Source organism: Trachinotus anak, unplaced genomic scaffold (assembly GCF_046630095.1).
Source record: "Trachinotus anak isolate AG129_WGS33_773 ecotype Australia unplaced genomic scaffold, CSIRO_AGI_Tana_v1 ptg000016l, whole genome shotgun sequence".
Taxonomy (NCBI): domain Eukaryota; kingdom Metazoa; phylum Chordata; class Actinopteri; order Carangiformes; family Carangidae; genus Trachinotus; species Trachinotus anak.
The window spans coordinates 25,728,552-25,746,070 of record NW_027273867.1 but is presented as its reverse complement, the minus strand read 5'-3'; the positions used below and the strand labels follow the sequence as shown (position 1 = coordinate 25,746,070).

Genomic DNA, 17,519 nt, shown 5'->3' with positions numbered 1-17,519 from the left:
AATGCTCCAGGTAAGGTGAGGTCAGTGACTCACAGACAAACAGGGGCTGATGGGAAACAGCTGATTCTCTGGTTTAATGTGAAGAACGTGACGACGCTGTGAAGGTAACGATAAATTCTCCTGTTGGCTGCAGAGCAGTGATGAGTTTCTCATTTGATACTTGAACTGGTATAAATATGTTGGTCAGGTCCATCATGGCTCCAACACATCTGTACAGCTGCAGTGACCCTGACCTTTGTTCCTTTACTGTCTACTGTCAATTCATCTACAGACATGTTGTTGTTGTCGCCTGGAGACACCGAGATCATCCTCTGAACAGCTGTTATCACGAGAGAAGCTCCTCCTCCTCCTACGGTGTGATGTCAGAGCTTCCTCAGTGATGATCCTCAGGATTTAACCAGGTGTCACCAGGAGCAGTCAGCTGACTGAGAGTCATGACCTGTTACAACGTCTCCACAGACGTCTCCTCAGTCTGAGTCATGACGAACATTAAACCAACTTCCTTTCACAACTTTTATCCCAAACATCTTGTTTTCATTGTAAGACCTTGTTCTTCTGCATGTAACGTGAAAAAGTGAAGCTCGACCTGTTCCAGAGGTTTCACTCCACATTCAGCCACAAGCTGCATAAAATTTGCATTTCATGAGGTTTTGTCTGTTGAAATCTGCACTGATTTGTTCATAAAGTTCATTCAGTTGTTGATAGGAACCGACTGTAAATCCTCAGGCGCCGCTGTCTTCTGATGTTTTCTTGGTAAATGGCGTCTTGGTGCGTCACCACTGAGTTAACGACACGGACGTTCACGGTCAGTAGTTACAAACTGAGTCCGTTCAGTCATTCAGTTCATGCACCTCACTGAAGCTGTCGAGTCATTTAAACCATGAAGAACAAGAGAGAACCCAACATGGAGCCTTCAGGTTCTCCACAGGTGAGATCCTCCATCCTCCTCATTACAGATGTTTTACAGATGTGAGTCCGACACTTTAATTGACGTCACGCCGTAAATAAATGTAAAGGTGAGAGAGAAGAGTGACGACTCTTCAAAAAGTCTTTATTTAAAATCAGCTGCTGGACAACAGAGGTTCACCTTGTAGTCAGGGTCACAAGTTCACACCACCAGCATTCTGGGAGATGTAGGAAACCTCCAGAGGAGCTTGGCTGAGGGAAACGTTCAGTAATGAGATGTAACAGTGGAGAAGATCTGAGGAGAAACTTCTCCCTTTAATCAAACCCTGTTCACAGCTGACGGAGCAGAACTTATTTTATTAACGTTTATCTGAGCTGTGGATAAATGAAGCGAGCTTCACTGCCTCGACTCTTTGAAGTGAGGGTAAATCTGCGGCGTTAATACGCAGTAATTTGTGACATTCATCCTGCTCGGTAAGTGCAGATCTGTGGACGAGTGCAACCAAAAAAATGAATCAGCTCCATCGGAGTCACTTTCAAATCTGGACAAAGTGTCTGCAGAGAGCGAGCAGCTTCACCAGAGGCTGGACACACACTCATCTGTGTTCATCAGTAAGTGTGTGTGTGTGTGTTTGTGTGTTACCCTGGAGTGTGAACAAGCAGCATGTATTGACATTATTATGATAATAGCAGGAGGCCGTGATTCTCATACAAACTGTGGGTTTGCTGCTGTTTGCACCTCTCAGCTCCATAGCCCAGTAATTAATTAAAGAAATGTTTGTGTGTGTGTGTGTGTGTGTGTGTGTGTGTGTGTGTGTGTGTGTGTGTGTGTGTGTGTGTGTGTCCACCCTCTCAGAGTGGAGACTGTAATTAAGAAGGATGTAAACAGGGTCAGCTCCCTCGTGTCCTCCATCGGAGGGAAACAAACAGGTGAGGATGAAGAAAAATATTTATTCCAATATTGTCATTGAGCTGAAGAAACGGCTCCAGGATCAATAGTCATCTGTCCATTAGCTGCTCTGCTGTCTGAGAGGAGCAGGGGGCCGGGGGCCAGGGGCCAATCCCATCAGTCAAGAGGCGGGGTTCACCTGGACAGGACTGACAAACACACATCGACACTGTGATCTGTGTTTCTTTATTTCTGATGCTGTTTACAGCAGAAAAAATGATCAGGATCAGACATGTTGATCCTGATCCTGATCCTGATCAGAGCTGAGGACCTAAAACCACGAGTCCTGTTCTCCGCTGACTCAACTCGTCAGCTTTAACAAAAACTGTCTGGTTTAAAAACTGGATTCATGATTTTTAAAAAGGTTTTGTGAAGCTAAAGGAGCTGATTTTTATTTTCTCCATCTCTGTTTTGTCTCGTTTTCGCGGTCAAATCGATAAGTGAGACATTAAAAATCAGACTCGACAGCGGCAGCAAGGCTGGTCATCACTTTGACGCTGTGTGTTCAGGCGCTGCTGCAGTCGTTTGTCTGAGAGCGTCCGGAGAAGATCTGCCTCATCTCTGCATCAGCTCAGTTACAGTCATTAAAGCTGCTTTAGTTAATATTCTAATATCACAAAGCATTAGACGAATGTGTGTAACGTAAAGTTGATGCTTGTTATGACTCCATGTAGCTTGTAGCCTCTTTTAGCTCCTGGTTTCTGAGAGGGAAACTTGACTGAGTGTCATCAGCTGACACAAACACAACAACACATGAACAGTGGATGTGAAACAAACTGTTTGTTGGACACAGTTACTGTGTAAGATGATCAAATGTGAAGGTGGGAGGAGATGATAGCAGCTGTCCTCTGACTTCTTAATGTTTTCAGCTGTAGAAACATCAGGGCCCTGCAGAAGGAACTGTACATATTCACTGAATGAATTTGATGAGGAGGTTATTTGTACCTTTCCTCTGCTGCTGAACTTGGTTTCTTGCTGGGAGCAGGTGGTGGAGGCAGCGTTGTTTTTATGAGGCAAACTGAGACTACATCAGTAAATACACAACTGATTTAGTATGAATAAATGTAGTGTTACAGTGACTGTTTTCAGTCTCTGTGTTTGTTCTACATTCACCACAGAGCAGTGAGAGTCTGAAGAGGTCAGATTCACAGAGTAAGAACAACACAACAGGAGATTTAAAATCCCCTCGGCCTCGTTTTCAGTTCAGTTTAGTTTTTATTGCTTTTTATTGCACATTTCTGCTCAGTAACAGTTTCTTCTTCAGGGGCTTTAAACACAAAGTGTTTAACTGCGTTGTCTTGGCTGGAATCTCCTCTCAGGTCAAACTGTTTCCTGCTCCAGAGAAGAAACATGTTGTGCTTCCTCCAAAAAAAAGTCTGAGTTATTCTGAGGTGTAGAAGTAAAATCAGGCCAACTCACACTTTCTATTTCAGTTACTATAAAATTATTCGTCCAATTTTCAGGAAGTGTTCTTCCTGCCGCTCTCCACCCACATCATCATCATGTAGAAATTATGTGGAAAATCTGCCAAAATCTGCCACTAATGACGTTTTGTAGAAAGTGAAGCAGCAGCAGCTCGTTAAGAGAAGAGACTGTTACCCTGTGACAGCAAGATAACTCTGTCACTGTGTGTGTGTGTGTGTGCCTGTGTGTGTGTATGTGTGTGTGTGTGTGTTCAGCTCATAAGTTCATAATGAAGCACATGTGAAGGTTCATGAGGTGCTATCACAGGTAGAATGTTGTACAGTGTAATTAATGTAGGAAGGAGCTGCAGATCTGAGCTTTGCTCCTCATCAGGTCTGTCATCCGTCACAGAGCAGAGGAGGAGGAGAAACCACCAATCACAGACATTCATCCTGATGTTTGTTTGGTTTGTTGTGTGAACGCACAAACAGTTTGTTCACGATCTCAGAATCACTTCCTCTCAACCTTTGAACCCACAGATGTGTTTTTACTCCTTTTACTGCAGAGCAGCAGATCACTGCTGCACCATGTGTCACAAGAGTCACAGCATGACGTGACTCTATGTGATGTGACTCTATGTGATGTGACTCTATGTGACATGACTCTATGTGACATGACTCTATGTGATGTGCCTCTATGTGATGTGACTCTATGTGATGTGACTCTATGTGACGTGACTCTATGTGACGTGCCTCTGTGTGATGTGACTCTATGTGATGTGGATCTATGTGATGTGACTCTATGTGATGTGACTCTATGTGACATGACTCTATGTGATGTGCCTCTATGTGACGTGACTCTATGTGATGTGACTCTATGTGACATGACTCTATGTGACGTGCCTCTATGTGATGTGACTCTATGTGATGTGGATCTATGTGATGTGAGTCTATGTGATGTGGTTCTATGTGACCTGTCAGTGGTCTTCTACTGAACATGTCTTTGTCCTATGCTGTTGTATGTTCTCTGTAGGTTCTCAGTAGGTTCTCCTCTGCAGGCTGAAACAGAGTCCGGCAGCTGATTTGACCTGAGCTGCAGCTCTCAGCTGGAGTCGTCTCCTGAAGTCACAGAACACCTGAGGAACCAGCTGAGCTGTGACAGCACAGAGGGAGCAGGAGTAGAGGAGGAGGAGCAGACAGACAGCGAGTCAGCGATGAAGAGACGAATCTCCACGGTGACGTTTTAAAAACTCATTTTTTGGACAGATCGTCCTCGAACTCATTCCTCGTTCATCCATCCATCCTCCTATCAGCCTGGGTGTTCGTTCATGTGTTCATCCATCTATCGATCCATGTCTCCACCACTTCATCACTCACGCCCTTCAGCCATTTTCTCTCTCTTCTTCTCTTCTCATTTATCTGCATTTACGTCTCTGCCTCATTTCCATTTTCTTCTTTCGTGCTCTTGTTTTTCTTAATTTATTTTTATCTCCCTCCATATTTCTTCTTCCCATCTGCCTCAGTTTCATCTGTCCTTTATCCATTTCAGTTTCCCTCCTCATACCAAGGTTCCTTCATCTTTCTGATAGATTTTATCCATTTCAGTCTGTCTACTCTTTTTTCTGTGGGTTTTTATTCCTCTCTCAGTCTCGTACGATTCTTCTTTTAAATTTCTGTCCTTTGTCCTGAAAATCTTGTTCTGTTTATCTTCTGGACATTTTCCTGGTTCTTTCCATCTTTAATCATTTTTTTGTTACATCTCTAGTTTGATTCCCAACCTGTCTGTTTTAATTATCATCTGCTTTTGTCTTATTGATTTTTTAAATAATAATTAAGTCACAGTTTGCTTTGTTTACAGCCTGCTTTCACTCCTCTGCCCTGCAGCTCCTGTTGTGTTGCTCACTTCGTCTTAACACCTCCCTCCATCCGTCTGTCTGTCCCCGGAGTGCAGCTCCGAGCTTAAAGACTCAAATCTTCCTGCTAAGCTTTTAAAAAAAGTCAATTTTAAAGTGGAGCTTAAACGTGTGAGCAGCAGGCGCTCTGCATCCGCAGCTGAACAGACACTGATCTCATTTATTCACCACGTTTAATGTAGAGTCACTCAGTTCACAACTGTAGTTGTCCCTGACTGACAGGGCAATAAGAGGCGAGCAGGCAAACAAAAGTACACACACACACACACACAAAATTCATATACACACACAAAAACGTAAACACAAATGTGACAGAGATATAAAGGATTAACGGGCACCATGTGTGGCTCGTTCCTCATCCTGACAATGAGGAGGAAACCAGCCAATCAGAGACAGAGTTCAACACGTTTGGTTAAAGAGGAGCTGAACTGTGTCAGATCACAAGAGGGTTGATAAAATCACCAGAAAGATCTGAACTCATCCAACGTAATGGAAAACAAACATCCTGATGATTTCAGTCTTCAGAGTTTAATAATCAGATCAGAGTTCATGGGAATATGATCAGTTTAAAAAAAAAACAAAAAAACAAATTTTCCTATTAAAGTTTACAGCTGGTGATTTTCTTTATGTACTAAGTGAGAGTCTGAGGCTGTGCCCCAGTTCAGGGGCCTCGTCCTGCGGAGGCTGCATGTGAAGAGCGTCGGCATCACAGCGGCGTCACGAGACTGTCTCATTTCAAAGGCTCCTTCAAACGCATCCAGTTTTCCAGGCTCCAGCGGGAGGATCCGTCATGGGTCAACATATCTGGTAATGAAAGCAAACAACACAGACAGAGTCTGAGGATCACACTATGTTTCAGCTCAGTTCAGCAGCTACAGTGCCACTGTTAAAACCAAGGACCTGAAAAAGTTTGTCAAGGTTGCTAGGCAACAGGAGCCGCACTTTGTGATGCAGCAGTGAGGGCGGGAACAGCTGGTGAAGTAAAGACAAAATCCTCCATAGACCAGACGGCCTCATTTGGGTTCAGCCTCCGCAGCGGTCTATGACAGAGGACCCGGTCTACGACGGGGGACCCGGTTTACGATGGAGGACCCGGTTTACGATGGAGGACCCGGTTTACGATGGAGGACTCGGTCTACGACAGATGTGGCCCCTTGTAAAGTTTTTGAGTTTTACTTCCTGCAGCTTCTGCTTCTCCAAATGTTTCTGTTCTCCCTCCCTCTCCACCTCTGTCAGAGGCTAATGCTAAGATGCCAGCTCTTCTTCTTCTGTTTAATCCAAACACATGGGAAACGTGATGAAAAACTTAACTCCCTGTTTATCAGACAAAACTCAGCAGACAGAGTTTTTACAGGAGCAAATGGAAAAGCTTTCATGAGCTGTTGGTGGTTTATTGGAGTGGTCAGAGCAGAGGAAGCGATATTTATTTAGAGGACAAGGCCTCTGATTTGTTCTTTGATAAGGCCGAGTGCTCCGGCACACGGAGCAGACAGACGGCTGCTGGTCAGGATCATAAAGCCTCAGAGCTGCTGACTCAGACACAGAAAAGACAGAGAGGTGGCAGAAATAGATGAAGGTGAAGACAGACTTCAGATGGAGAGAGGAAGGAGCAGCGAGGTGAGAGGATGAGCCGGAGAGAGAGAGAAGAGAAGACTAGCCGACAGAGAGATGAGAGGATAGAGAGAGCCTTTATGCTAATTGAAGGAGGAGTAAATATTTAGAAAACGAGGTGCCGTTAAGTCTTCGGCTCCAGGCGGATTAAAGCCAGTTAAGTCCTTTTACTATCCTCCTAACCCCGGCATGAACCTGGATCCATCTGGCTCTGACGGCGTGTTGACAGGATGAAGACAAGTCAATGAGGATTAACCCACTGAGGCTAATGCTGCTGTCAAACGTTCTGGTCTGGACTGTCCCCCAACTGTCCACATACTGACAACAGATACTGGATTCAAGGCTGGATTCTTATAGATAAACATGTTTTACATAAAAACTGGTCTGAAGCTCATCTGCTCCAACTTCCTGATTGAGACACCTGGATCAGACCTTGGCCCCGCCCACCACCTGCTGGCTCCAGGTGTCCAGGTGACAGAGCAGAGAGGATGAAGATGTTAGAGGAGGAAACATCAGAGACTCAGCCTCATGTTGGAGCCTCAGTCAGACCCAGACTCAGATGAGGAGTCTGTTGAGACCAGAATCAGAGACTAGCAGACGGATCAGAACCGTTAGCATAGTTAGCATCTTTTATTTGTTTATGTTGTTTGTTAGCTTGTAACTGCCAGTGGCTGACACAGTGTTAGTGGATGTGCTAATGCTAACTCTGGCTCTCTGTACTGACAAGGTTTCAGGTGTATTTAGTCCAAAGAATTTTAGACAAAAAATCAGAGAAACCAGATCACAAGGAGAAGTTAGCTCCACGCTAACAGGATCAGACGACACATTAAAGTTTTCAAAAAAACAAAGTTCAGGCTGGATTTTTGTGAAATTTTTTTTTTTGTTCTTTCCATGGGTCGAGGTTCCTCTCACTTTGTAGAAGGAATTTAATGGTCTGTAGATCTGCAGCCAATCTTTTCTCTACCTGAGCCACTTCACTGACCTCTCACTGATCTCTGCTTCTTCAGATCTCTCAAAGTCTTCTGGGAAATGTCTGTCCTCTCAGCATCCCCTCGCCCTGCAGCCTTCCCCAGGCCCACTGCAGAAATGTTAACAGCCCCTGAAGTATCTCTGAGGACGAACCGGCTTTAACCTCTGGATAATTCTGGAGGATCCACAGTGTTTTGTCCCGGTGTAGAGGTGTCCGGTCAGACCACCATCTGACAGCCAGAGGTCAAAGGTTCAGATCTGTCTGAGTCCCCCCTCCCCTCCCCCACACAGCGGCTGCTAATAAATGTCAACCAGTGCTGTTAAATCACAGGATACTGGGTGATTCAGCAAAAGGCTGAGTCAACGTCAAAGTCAAAGTCTATCTATCTGTCTATCTATCTATCTATCTGTCTATCTGCGTATCTATCTATCTATCTATCTATCTATAGATTCATTGATAAGTGACATCATCACGCGTCCCATAATCCTCCACTGCTGCTGTGACCACTGAGGGTCCTGGTCATGGTCCCTGCTGATGAAGACTCTCAGGATGAAGGATCTGCTGAGTCATGATGAAGCTCCTACTGATGAAAGAGCAAGTCAGCAGATTTAACCTGACAGGAGAGAGAGAGAGGGAAAGAGAGAGAGATGGGGGGGGGGGGGGCAGAGAGAGAGAGGGAGGTAGGGAGAGAGAGAGAGATAGACAGAGGGGGGAGGGAGAGAGAGAGAGAGAGAGAGAGGATGTCGCTGTATGTTGCATTATATTTTCAAATCTTGTGTGTATATGTGGTTTATTGATCTGTGTGTGTGTGTGTGTGTGTGTGTGTGTGTGCGGGGGGTTTGTTTTACTATATTCACGGGGTCATAAAACCAGTATTCCACCATACTTGTGGGGTCTGACAGCTCGAATAAAGGTGTGTTTATCGCTCAGATGTGAAACATCAGTGACAACCTGTCGACTGCTTAATGACTCGTCACATGGTTCCTCTGAGGCTTCCTCTGATTGGTGGAGACTCGTCTGCAGCTCTTTCCCTTAGTGACGTTCAGGAGCACATCCTGATAGAGCCTCTGACACACACTGACACAGTGACACACTGATACACACTGATACACATTCGTGCTGCCTGGAGGCGACAGGCTCAGCTGATGTGTTTGGTCTCTCAGCAGAAGAAAGCTGCTGCTGCTGGGATTATTGCCACTTCATACAGGATGGCTGGTGAAGGGAGGGATGTTAATGACCTGTGAACGTTCACACCTCTGTGATTACGGAGGAGGTCGTGTGAGGGTTGAACATAATATAACAACATATCCATTAAATGTGGGTTTAATTACACTAATTACACCATCAGTGTGATGTCCATCATTGATTGTTCGGGGCTTTAAAAACAATATGACTTGGGCCAGCGTCGACCTGCACAAACATATCCAGGAGAAAACAGTGACACAACAACACCTTCCAGTGTGGATGAGATGTTTTCAGCTGTAGACAACAGGTTGTTGCAGTTTGACTTCCACAAATAAAAACCCTTGAATCAACATGAGAAACATGAACTTCTCCTCACAGCTTCTATGGCAACTAAACACAACGGTAACATCATAGGAACCACCTAGCAACACCTTTGTAAGCATGCAGAAAAGCTCTGTATGGTTCTGCAAGATCTGCCCCGCCCCCGTTCCCTCTCTTTGAGCTCTGTGTTTGGGCTCCACCACCTCCTCCAGCTGCTACATGCTCCTCTGTGTGTGTGTCTGCTGTGGACAGTGACGTCTTCCAGATGTTTCTCTGAAAACAGCTGGAACCAAACCAAGACAAAGAGCTAAAAGAGGCTAAATGACACAGAGTGATTTCATCGCTAATACAAAGCTAATATTGATTAGCGGAGCTGCTGTGTTCATGTAAATGTCACTGAGGTTGTGTGTGTTTGTGTGAACAGCACACTGTGTGTGTCCTCCACATCCTCAGCTCAAGGTGACTCTTCAACAAGAGCTGCTGCTGTGAACACACACACACACACACACACACACACACACACAACTTTAGGCTTTAATACAAACACACAACAATTTGAATATGAAATATGATTTGAATTATGATGTGCTGTCTCTTATTCTCTTCCACATAAAGGTTGGGAATTGATTTGCATCAGAAAAAATAAGATGCACACACAAGCACACACACACACACACACACACACAAAAGATGAGAATTAAGATAAAGAATGATTCTTATTCAGACACAAAAGATTAAATTATGACTTGAGTTATGATAAAGAATAAAATCTTTTTATTTCTTTGTCTAACTGTCTTGTTCTCTCTCTCTCTCTCTCTCTCTCTCTCACACACACACACACACACACACCTGAATCACCAGAGAACAGCATGGACAGAGGTGTTTATTAGTTCCATTGCTGTGATATTAAAATGAAATCCAGGGTGTGTTTGTGTGTGAAGCGAAGAGAAAAAGAAGAAGGTGATAAAGGAGGAAAAGAAGATGATGAGGACAAGAGGGAAAGAAGATGGAGGGATGAAGGAGGAGAATACAAAGGCAGAAAGAGGAGGATTATGGAATAAAGGAGCGAGCAACAGGAGGTCTGATTAGATTCGTCCTCTGAATATGTGATGAGCTCGGCGGCAGGACGGCGAGGAAGACGTCATGTGATTAATGCTGCTCCGTCAGCAACAATCAACAAACACAATTTAAATGAAAAATATGACCCACAAAGCTGAAATGTGATTTATCACTGCTGCTTATTAGTCACATTTCACTGTGTGAGTGTGTGTCTGCTGCAGGATGCAGGAGGATTTGAATGGAAATGAGCAGGTTGGGGGTGGGTTTGTTGGCCTCTGTCTGCAGGCTGTGGAGCTGAGGTGCCCCTGAGCAAGGTACTACACCCCCACCATCAGTCCTGGACAACTGGTTGATACCAAAGGTGGAGAAAGATGATGTGATTTTTCTTTTCTTTCCAGGTTTACACTCTAGAATCATTCTGATGTTTTCCCCTTAACTATAATATGTGAACATAATTATTTTACTCCTCATCATTTTCCAAATCATAGCATCAGTTTTTGCATCGATTATCAGTCTCGCACACTGTGAGAACCCCCTTCTTCTTCTTCTGTTCAGTTATTCTATGCCTTTAGCTGAGTCATTTTTCTTGTGATGAATATTCTTGCTGTGGAGCAGTGACAGTGTTTCACTCTCACTGACTGCTGCTTTATGTAGCCATGATGTACTGGCCACATATGATGTAGTAAAAACAGAGGAGAGGCTGGATCCCTCCTCCACTCAGACAGTTTCAAGTCACATCCTGTTTATCCAGAGTCACATCAAATCTGAACAAGCTGTGTGAAATGTTGTCAGAATTGCTGTGTGAAGTCTTGAGTAATGGCTAAAACGTGTTTTGTGAGGTCACACTGACCTTGACCTTTGACCTTTGACCACCAAAATCAGTTTGTTCTCGAGTCCAAATGAACAGTTGTGCCACCTTTGAAGAAACTCTGTCGAGGCGTTACTGAGATATCGTGTCCAAGAGAATGTGCTCCTTCGACGTCCAACATTTCCCAAGATTCATTCCGTGTCTGTAATGAGAGCAAACGGCACAGACAGAGAGTCTGAGGAGCACGCTGTCAAATGTCAGTGATGTGTTTCAGCTGAGTTCAACAGTAACTGTACAGCTGTTAAAACCAAGGACCTGAAAACCTCAAGTTACTGTGAGGAAAAGTTTTGTGTTGTCAAGGTTGCTAGGCAACAGTGCTAGGCTGGTGGCGCAAAGCGAAAATCCTGCATTGACGAGAACGTCTCATTTCAGTTCAGCCCTCATGGTCTACGAGGGATACGAAGGGCCACACAGGATGTGGCCCCTGGACTGGTACACAACTTTAGCCTCAACAGATATAGTTTGAAGCCTACAGCTAACTCACCATTGCTATGGTAAAATTACACTCGTCACTTACTGTCAAATAATGTCATATTGAACAGTGTTGATATCTTTTGCTCACTACTTATGTTTAAAAAATATGTACAACATTTTACTAAATGTTGACATATAGTATTGAATAAAGTGAAAGTTTATTCAGATGTAAAATATAAAATAAATGAGTGGAAATGAACAGAAGGGTGTGATTAGCTGGAAGCTATAATGTGGTGCATCAAATGGTGACATTTATTTTGAAAGCTGCACCTGGTTCCTTTTAAATCATAAACATGAACCATGAATTCTTGAGAAGAGCTGAGACCCTGGAGATGCTGCAGAACTTCATTCACATTTCTCCTGCTTTTACGTTTCCTTCAGTATCACAGTGGCATCATGATTCACTGCAGACATCAGCTGATCACAGCTGATCACAGCTGATTCAGGTGCTGGTGACTGAATGGAAACAGAAGCAGGATAAAGACCACAGGGTTCGACAGAGAACTGCAGAACAGTAGAACAGACCATGTGATGATGATGGTTTGATCTGTGTGTTGGTGTCAGTGTGTTTCCTTTTTTTTAAATTACCTTTAACTTAACTTTTTTAACTTCCTCCATTTTTACTGCAGAGTCACATTTCACACTGAGCTGTGTTTTACTTCTGATCAGACAAGTTGAAGGTCACAGGGAGGCTACGGTGGCCAGCAGGGACAAAGCAGAGACTGTGTGTTCCTCAGCGCTCAGCTCTCCAGCTGTTCCTGTCAGGCTGCTCTTACAGATTTATCCACCACAGACTCATTTTCTTTAAAGAGTTTGCTCGGCAGCTGTTCTCTGACCCTCAGTGTGTTTCATGTGAACACATTCATTTTGATGAGGTACCATATGGGCCACATTTCCTACTTTACCTTGTGCACAGTCACATTTTACCTCTCAGCTGTGCATTAAAAGCTGCAGCACTTGAGCGTTATGATCTCCTCCTGCTTACATTACAGCAGCACAGTGGGTAAACACAACACTGAACGTTCCCTCAGCGCCGAGGCTCATCCTTCTCTTCCGTCATTAACTGTGTGTGACTCCGATGGGAACGCCGCAGGATCAGAGGAGGGCGCTCCTCCTTCAAACTCAGCCAGACTGTGTGGTGTGTCCCTGCAGCCGCTACAGTCTCAGCCCTGAGGGTCCCAACGTCTCTGATTTATGGTTTCGATACTGATGAGAGTGATGACTCAAAGCTGCAGAAGTCGACGGGTGAAATGGAAGCGCTCATACATTTATTTATTTCATGCATTTCATTGTGTTGAGTCCAGGTGAGGCTGCACCGCTGCTCTTTAATATGTGAGCTGTATATATGTGCTGTAATCTGCTGTTTACATCTGAGGGAGATCAGACTGCACACTCTGATGTTACTGCTGCTTCTTTACAGCTGCAGCATCAAACAGCCCCTTCATGGAAGGAAGGTGATCAGCTGCAGATGGTTGTGTGGGTTGTTTGTGTTACTGGAGTTTGTGACATAAAGACACACAAAGGTTTTATGTTTTTGTTTTTGATGTACAAAGATATCAACAGTTATTACACCAGTTTCTTCCTCAAGATGTCACACCCCTGATTTCTGCAAGAAATCCATCCATCCATCCATCCATCCATCCATCCACCATCCACCTATCCATCCATCCACCCATCCATCAATCTATCGACCCATCCATCCATCCATCCATCCATCCATCCATCCATCCATCCATCCATCCATCCATCCATCCATCCACCCACCCATCCACCCAGTTTCTGATGCTTCTCCAGGTCCAGAGCTGATGGCACCAAGAGATCCCAGACGTGTCCTGTGGGACGTCACATGATGACACTGGGTGACATTATTATTACTTTAATAACAGTCTAATCTCTGTATGTTGTGGCGTTGCCCCCCAGCCCCTCCTCCCCGTGTCACGAGCCCAGGAAACCTCAACAGGAAGCTGTCCAGGAGGCGTCTGACCTGTCCGTCAGAGGGACAACAGCACATGTGATCACTGTCTCCTCCCCGAGGCTCAGTGAGTCGACCAACCAGTGAACTGATGAGGCTTTTCTGCTGACGCTGCAGCTGTGCCCCGAGTCCTTCACCCGAGGCAGCAGCTGAGGGGAGCCATCCATCATGAGACGATGCCATCGGCATGACAACGAAGAGGAACAGTGACTGCAGGTAACATGGATACCAGCGACTGTCAGCTGCCGTGAAGTGGAGGACGTGTCCCCATCAGTTTGTACCTCATCATCAGCACCGTGATGAAGAGTCTGCAGCCAATCCACCGGCTCTGTGAGCGCTGATGTCAGCGAGCTAACGTGCAGGAACCGAAGATGTAAAGAGTTCATCTGACATCTGAACCAAAGAGGTGCAGCGACTGACAGACACCACCAGCACCACCTGCACCACCTGCAGCACCAGCACCAGGACTGGGGGGGTGGTTTTGAGTCGTGGTCTTGTGACAGTGTGGCCTGATGACTGACTGTGACTGGACCGTGGACAGCAGCGAGCGTCACGTCCACATAGGACACATTAGAGGAGGACACGTGTCTCCACCAAGAAGCTACAATAATAATAATCGTAATAATCACGACCCTGTGAAGACACGAGCCACACGTTCAGAGGTGATTCTGGACCTGGACCTCCTGCTCCTGGTTTTCCTCCAGTCTGAGGGCTCCACAGAGAAACAGGCTGAAGATGCAGAGATCACAGGAACGCTAACTCAAGCACAATCAAAGCTTATTTCCCCAGACACCACCGCTCCTCATATCCTGTAATTTGTTGTTTTTCATAAACAGTGAGAGGAGGAGGAGGAGGAGGAGGAGGTGCACAGCAGGGCCAACAGACATGAAGACGTGCAGACGGATGGACGGACGGACGGAGAGGCTGCTGAGTACAGAGGGGATTTGGTTTCTAATCCCAGCGCAGCGTGTGAGGCGTCTTCTTCACTTTCCTTTTTCCACTTGCCTCTAATTATCCTGCAGAGAAACAAACTCGGTTCGTCAGCCGGAAATTTAATTGAAGTTTCCTTGTGGAAATCAGTGTGGAGGCTCAGTGGAGAGGACGGCTGCTGGTGTTGGTCCTGCTCAGAGCGGCTGTAGAGACGTGACGTTTCACAGGCCGTTTCACTTTCTATGATGTTTAAAGTCGATTTTTATATTTTCTACTCTCAGAAATATCAGAATGAAAATGTCCCCAAATATTTTGTACAAAAACTTTATTATACAACAACTTTTCCAGTTTCCAGCTGGGACCTCAGAACTCACTCTGTCAGCCTACGAACATCTTCACCCTCATCATCATCACAACTGTTCCCGCCTCCTGGTCTGTGTTTAACTTTTCTACTCTAACTGTAGAACTATACATACAACAGAAAAGTGTCCAACACATTTACACAGGTAACACTGAGTCAAACTGTGAGCAGTTGTCATCAGAGGAGGAAGGAAGCGGAGGACTGGGGCAGACCTTCAGTGCAAACTTCCAGGTGTGCTCGTATGACATCAGCCGACCTAAACCAATCAGAGAAGAGCAAACATGGGCTGTGAGCTGTTTTCAGACATGGACACATCTCAGAAATATAAACTGCCTTTCAGTCTCGGTCCTGACAGGATCAGCTGGTCTCTGGGCTTCAGTTCATGTTCATGTCAGCTGATAATGTTTTCACAGGTTAAAGAGATTAGAAGATCAGGAAACCAAACCTCGACTCCACCTGAGGACCAGACCCCCCAAGAGGTCTGAGACGATGAGACGAGCCCCCCCCCCCCACCTGGCAGCACCTCCCGACAAACACCTGAGCAAAATCCTGCGCTGTATCTGCAGCCCAGGAGGGCGGCAGCTGCGACTGGCTGCTGCTGGTGCACGGCTCCTCCCCTGGGAGCCAACCAGCTGTCACAGATGTTCCCCAGGATGTGCACAGTGGCGGGACACGCTCGTCCCACGCCGACCTCGGCCTGAGAGACTCGGCCCTACAGGGAGTCACAGGTGGGACGGGAGGGGAGATCATGACTTTACAGTGAATGTATAACCGAGCTTAAAGATCAAACAGGTCTGAAACGTGATGGAGACGATGGAGCAGAGTCACCAACTCCTCTGTCAACACAGCGATGCTGACCTGTGGTGAAGATGTTTACGTGTTGCTTAGCAACAGTCCAGTGTTGATGGAGCCAAACAAAGGATTAAATAAACAGACAGATTATTAATCATCTCTGGAAACTAATGAACAAGTGTTGAACTGTTGTGTAAAAGCGACGTGTCACTGAAGCTCGTCACTGCTCAGAGCCGACAGCACTTCCTGTCATGTGACCTTACTGAAGTACTGACTCACACCTGCTTCCCAAGACAAGCAGCTCATACAACACTGCACCTCCACCGAGCAGTGTCCCGCCGCAGCCGTCACATGACTTATTGATTCATCATCAGGAAATCGATCAGCGACTGGTTTGATGTTTGATTAATTGTTTAAACTCGCTGCTTTTCTTTGTTTCATTAGAAACCAAAAGCAATATCACAATAAATTTTCAATACATTTTCAATATTTGTGAGTAAACAATGAATAAATCTGATGAAACTGTTACTGATGAAGCAGCGTCTGTGAAACACTGATCAACCACTGAACCATGAAAACACTTTTTATTCCTTCTTCTTCCTCTTTGTCAAAACATTATCAACCTCTCCTCATTTCATCTGTCAGGTTTTGGGATATTCTTTAAACCTACACATGTATGTTTGATAAGTTCATAGTGTAAAGAAGTTGTTTTAATAATTGTTAATAAAAGATGATAATAACCACAGACGCTGTGTGAATACTGTTTCAGTGATTATCTCCATGATTCAGCCTCCGCTTTCCTTATTTGAGTCACAGAGAAAAAAAACACTTAAATTTAATACAGTGACTTTAAATTGAAGAGGGGCGGAGTCGGAGGGGTGTCCCGCCCTCTGATTGGCTGCGGGTGGTCTATTATGATAATGAGCAGGGCGTGGTCTGGAGCCGGAGCCGCTGGGCTGCTGAGAGTCGCTTCAGTGTGTCGTTAGGACCCGGACCGGACGCAGCGCCTCCCTGTCTGTCTCGGTGTCTCTCTGTCAGCCCTCCCTCTCTCTCTCCCCCTCTCTCTCTCCCCCTCTCTCTCTCTCTCTCGCTCGGTGGATTTATACCTGAACCGGAGGAGGATTTTCCCGCCGGCTTGGTCCCGTTTTGTGGAAATAAGCGGAGCTGTTGTGGATTAATGTGCCTGTGAGTGTTCGTGCCGGACGCAGAAGGACCCGGTCTGTCCTCCGGTCTGTCCTCCGGTCTGTCCTCCGGTCTGTCCTCCGGTCCCCGGTCTCTTTAGATGTGGACACAGAGAGGTGAGTTTGTTCTTCTTCTGCAGATTTCCTGCAGGAAACCCCGCGTCCCTGCTTCTCCCGGTCTCTGTGCGTCGTGTGCATGTGTGTGTGTGTGTGTGTGTGTGTGTGCGTGTGTGTGTGTGTGCTTGAGGAATGAGGATGCACCAGGTCGGATTTGTGTATTTTTGGGATGAAATGTGTGTGTGTGTGTGTGTGTGTGTGTGTGCGCGTGTGACAGTCTTGACTGATGGCTGTCAATCACCCCTCCGTCAGCACGCGCGGCGGGAACATCAACAAACCTTCTTCCTCCTCCTCTTCCTCCTCCTCTTCCTCTCTGCACCCTGATGCTTTAACTTCCAGCTCCGAGCAGAGGGACTCTCCGGGCTCGGGGGGGGGGGGGCTCGTGCACAGAGAAAACCTCCACGTGTGTGTGGATGTTGGGTTTCTACACCTGGAGCTGCAGACAGGGGCCAGGCCAGACTGGGGGGGGGGACAGCAGCGCACGCTGAGAGGTGAGCTGCCGCCTCC

The 17,519-nt window shown here is 45.9% G+C and overlaps 2 protein-coding genes across 3 annotated transcripts in view; one reads left to right on the top strand and one right to left on the bottom strand.

Annotated features, from left to right (window-relative positions):
- Positions 1 to 17,519, bottom strand: part of LOC139634518 (glutamate receptor ionotropic, kainate 5-like) — a 446,396-nt gene that overhangs the window by 67,267 nt on the left and 361,610 nt on the right. The gene's annotated exons all lie outside the window — the stretch shown is intronic.
- LOC139634516 (semaphorin-6D-like) overlaps positions 15,464 to 17,519 on the top strand; it is a 129,552-nt gene continuing 127,496 nt past the window's right edge. For both annotated transcript variants that reach the window (XM_071500987.1, XM_071500986.1), the window contains exon 1: positions 15,464 to 17,012. The gene's annotated coding sequence lies outside the window, so the exon portion shown is untranslated. The remainder of the gene's footprint in view (positions 17,013 to 17,519) is intronic.